We start from the raw sequence: 4,418 nt of genomic DNA, 5'->3' as shown, positions 1-4,418 counted from the left end.
TGGAAAAACTCTAGCAAACGAACTATACGATCTTGTGCTATGTTTAGGATTGGGTCTTGTTCATCACATCATTCTCCTAATGATGTGATCTCGTTATCAATGACATCCAATGTCCATAGTCAGGAAACCATGACTATCTGTTGATCAACGGGCTAATCAACTAGAGGCTCACTAGGGACATGTTGGTGTCTGTTATTCACACATGTACTACGATTTCCGGATAATACAATTATAGCATGAATAAAGATAATTATCATGAACAAGGAAATATAATAATAATGCTTTTATTATTGCCTCTAGGGCATATTTCCAATAGTCTCCCACTTGCACTAGAGTCAATAATCTAGTTACATTGTGATGAATCGAACACCCATGGAATTCTGGTGTTGATCATGTTTTGCTCTAGGGAGAGGTTTAGTCAACGGATCTGCTACATTCAGGTCCGTGTGTACTTTACAAATCTCTATGTCTCCATCTTGAACATTTTCACGAATGGAGTTGAAGCGACGCTTGATGTGCCTTGTCTTCTTGTGAAACCTGGGCTCCTTGGCAAGTGCAATAGCTCCAGTGTTGTCACAAAAGAGTTTGATTGGCCCCGACGCATTGGGTATGACTCCTAGGTCGGTGATGAACTCCTTCACCCATATTGCTTCATGTGCTGCCTCCGAGGCTGCCATGTACTCCGCTTCACATGTAGATCCCGCCACGACGCTTTGCTTGCAACTGCACCGGCTTACTGCCCCACCATTCAAAATATACACGTATCCGGTTTGTGACTTTGAGTCATCCAGATCTGTGTCGAAGCTAGCGTCGACGTAACCCTTTACGACGAGCTCTTCGTCACCTCCATAAACGAGAAACATTTCCTTAGTCCTTTTCAGGTACTTCAGGATATTCTTGACCGCTGTCCAGTGTTCCTTGCCGGGATTACTTTGGTACCTTCCTACCAAACTTACGGCAAGGTTTACATCAGGTCTGATACTCAGCATGGCATACATAATAGAACCTATGGCTGAGGCATAGGGGATGACACTCATCTCTTCTATATCTTCTGCCGTGGTCGGACATTGAGCAGAGCTCAATTTCATACCTTGTAAGACAGGCAAGAACCCCTTCTTAGATTGATCCATATTGAACTTCTTCAATATCTTATCAAGGTATGTGCTTTGTGAAAGACCTATGAGGCGTCTTGATCTATCTCTATAGATCTTGATGCCTAATATATAAGCAGCTTCTCCAAGGTCCTTCATTGAAAAACTCTTATTCAAGTAGGCCTTGATGCTGTCCAAGAGTTCTATATCATTTCCCATCAAAAGTATGTCATCTACATATAGTACGAGAAATGCCACAGAGCTCCCACTCACTTTCTTGTAAACGCAGACTTCTCCATAAGTCTGCGTAAACCCAAACGCTTTGATCATCTCATCAAAGCGAATGTTCCAACTCCGAGATGCTTGCACCAGCCCATAAATCGAGCGTTGGAGCTTGCACACTTTGTCAGCATTCTTAGGATCGACAAAACCTTCCGGCTGCATCATATACAATTCTTCCTTAAGGAAACCATTAAGGAATGCCGTTTTGACGTCCATTTGCCATATCTCATAATCATAGAATGCGGCAATTGCTAACATGATTCGGACGGACTTCAGCTTTGCTACAGGTGAGAAAGTCTCATCATAGTCAACCCCTTGAACTTGTCGATAACCCTTAGCGACAAGCCGAGCTTTATAGATGGTCACATTACCATCCGCGTCTGTCTTCTTCTTAAAGATCCATTTATTTTCTATGGCTCGCCGATCATCGGGCAAGTCAGTCAAAGTCCATACTTCATTTTCATACATGGATCCTATCTCGGATTTCATGGCTTCCAGCCATTTGTCGGAATCCGGGCCCGCCATCGCTTCTTCATAGTTCGAAGGCTCACCGTTGTCTAACAACATGATTTCCAAGACAGGGTTGCCGTACCACTCTGGTGCGGAACGTGTCCTTGTGGACCTTCGAATTTCAGTAGGAGCTTGATCAGAAGTACCTTGATCATCATCATTAATTTCCTCTCTAGTCGGTGCTGGCACCTCAGGAACATTTTCTTGAGTTGCGCCATTTTCCGGTTCAAGAGGTAATACTTCATCAAGTTCTACTTTCCTCCCACTTACTTCTTTCGAGAGAAACTCTTTCTCTAGAAAGGACCCATTCTTGGCAACAAAGATCTTGCCTTCGGATCTGAGGTAGAAGGTATACCCAATAGTTTCGTTTGGGTATCCTATGAAGACGCATTTTTCCGACTTGGGTTCGAGCTTTTCAGGTTGAAGTTTCTTGACATAAGCATCGCATCCCCAAACTTTTAGAAACGACAGCTTAGATTTCTTCCCAAACCATAATTCATACGGTGTCGCCTCAACGGATTTTGACGGAGCCCTATTTAAAGTGAATGCGGCAGTCTCTAAAGCATAGCCCCAAAAAGATAGCGGTAAATCGGTAAGAGACATCATAGATCGCACCATATCTAATAGAGTGCGATTACGACGTTCGGACACACCGTTACGCTGAGGTGTTCCAGGCAGCGTGAGTTGTGAAACTATTCCACATCTTCTTAAGTGTGTGCCAAATTCGTGACTCAAGTATTCTCCTCCACGATCTGATCGTAGAAACTTGATTTTCCTGTCACGTTGATTCTCAACCTCACTCTGAAATTCCTTGAACTTTTCAAAGGTTTCAGACTTGTGTTTCATTAAGTAAATATATCCATATCTACTCAAATCATCAGTGAGGGTGAGAACATAACGATAGCCACCGCGAGCCTCAACACTCATTGGACCGCACACATCAGTATGTATGATTTCCAATAAGTTGGTTGCTCGCTCCATTGTTCCTGAGAACGGAGTCTTGGTCATTTTACCCATAAGGCATGGTTCGCACGTGTCAAATGATTCATAATCAAGAGACTCTAAAAGTCCATCTGCATGGAGCTTCTTCATGCGTTTGACACCTATGTGACCAAGGCGGCAGTGCCACAAGTATGTGGGACTATCATTATCAACTTTGCATCTTTTGGTACTCACATTATGAACATGTGTAGCATTATGTTCGAGATTCATAAAGAATAAACCATTCACCATAGGAGCATGACCATAAAACATATCTCTCATATAAATAGAACAACCATTATTCTCGGATTTAAATGAGTAGCCATCTCGAATTAAACGAGATCCCGATACAATGTTCATGCTCAAAGCTGGTACTAAATAACAATTATTAAGGTTTAAAACTAATCCCGAAGGTAAATGTAGAGGCAGCGTGCCGACGGCGATCACATTGACCTTGGAACCATTCCCGACGCGCATCGTCACCTCGTCCTTTGCTAGTTTCCGCTTATTTCGCAGCCCCTGCTTCGAGTTACAAATGTGAGCAACTGCACCGGTATCAAATACCCAGGAGCTACTACGGGTACTAGTAAGGTACACATCAATTACATGTATATCACATATACCTTTGGTTTTGCCGGCCTTCTTGTCCGCTAAGTATTTGGGGCAGTTCCGCTTCCAGTGACCACTTCCCTTGCAATAAAAGCACTCAATCTCAGGCTTGGGTCCATTCTTTGGCTTCTTCCCGGCAGCTTGCTTGCCGGGCGCGGCAACTTCCTTGCCGTCCTTCTTGAAGTTCTTTTTACCCTTGCCTTTCTTGAACTTAGTGGTTTTATTGACCATCAACACTTGATGTTCCTTCTTGACTTCTACCTCTGCTGATTTCAGCATTGCAAACAACTCAGGAATGGTCTTTTGCATCCCCTGCATGTTGAAGTTCATCACAAAGCTCTTGTAGCTTGGTGGAAGCGACTGGAGGATTCTGTCAATGACCGCATCATCCGGGAGATTAACTCCCAGCTGAGACAAGCGGTTATGTAACCCAGACATAGTGAGTATGTGCTCACTGACAGAACTATTTTCCTCCATCTTACAGCTGAAGAACTTATCGGAGACTTCATATCTCTCGATCAGGGCATGAGCTTGAAAAACCATTTTCAGCTCTTCGAACATCTCATATGCTCCATGTCTCTCAAAACGCTTTTGGAGCCCCGACTCTAAACTGTAAAGCATGCCGCACTGAACGAGGGAGTAGTCATCAGCACGTGTCTGCCAAGCGTTCATAACGTCTTGGTTCTGTGGGACGGGTGGATCACCGAGCGGTGCTTATAGGACATAATCTTTCTTGGCAGCTATGAGGATGATCCTCAGGTTCCGGACCCAGTCCGTATAGTTGCTGCCATCATCTTTCAGCTTGGTTTTCTCTAGGAACGCGTTGAAGTTGAGGACTACGTTGGCCATTTGATCTACAAGACATATTGTAAATATTTTAGACTAAGTTCATGATAATTGAGTTCATCTAATCAAATTATTAATGAACTCCCACTTAGATTAGAC

This window comes from Triticum urartu, chromosome 7A (genome assembly GCF_056163025.1).
Source record: "Triticum urartu cultivar PI428250 chromosome 7A, HENAU_Tu73, whole genome shotgun sequence".
NCBI classification, from domain to species: domain Eukaryota; kingdom Viridiplantae; phylum Streptophyta; class Magnoliopsida; order Poales; family Poaceae; genus Triticum; species Triticum urartu.
The sequence above is the reverse complement of the archived record's forward strand: the minus strand, read 5'-3'. Positions refer to the sequence as shown.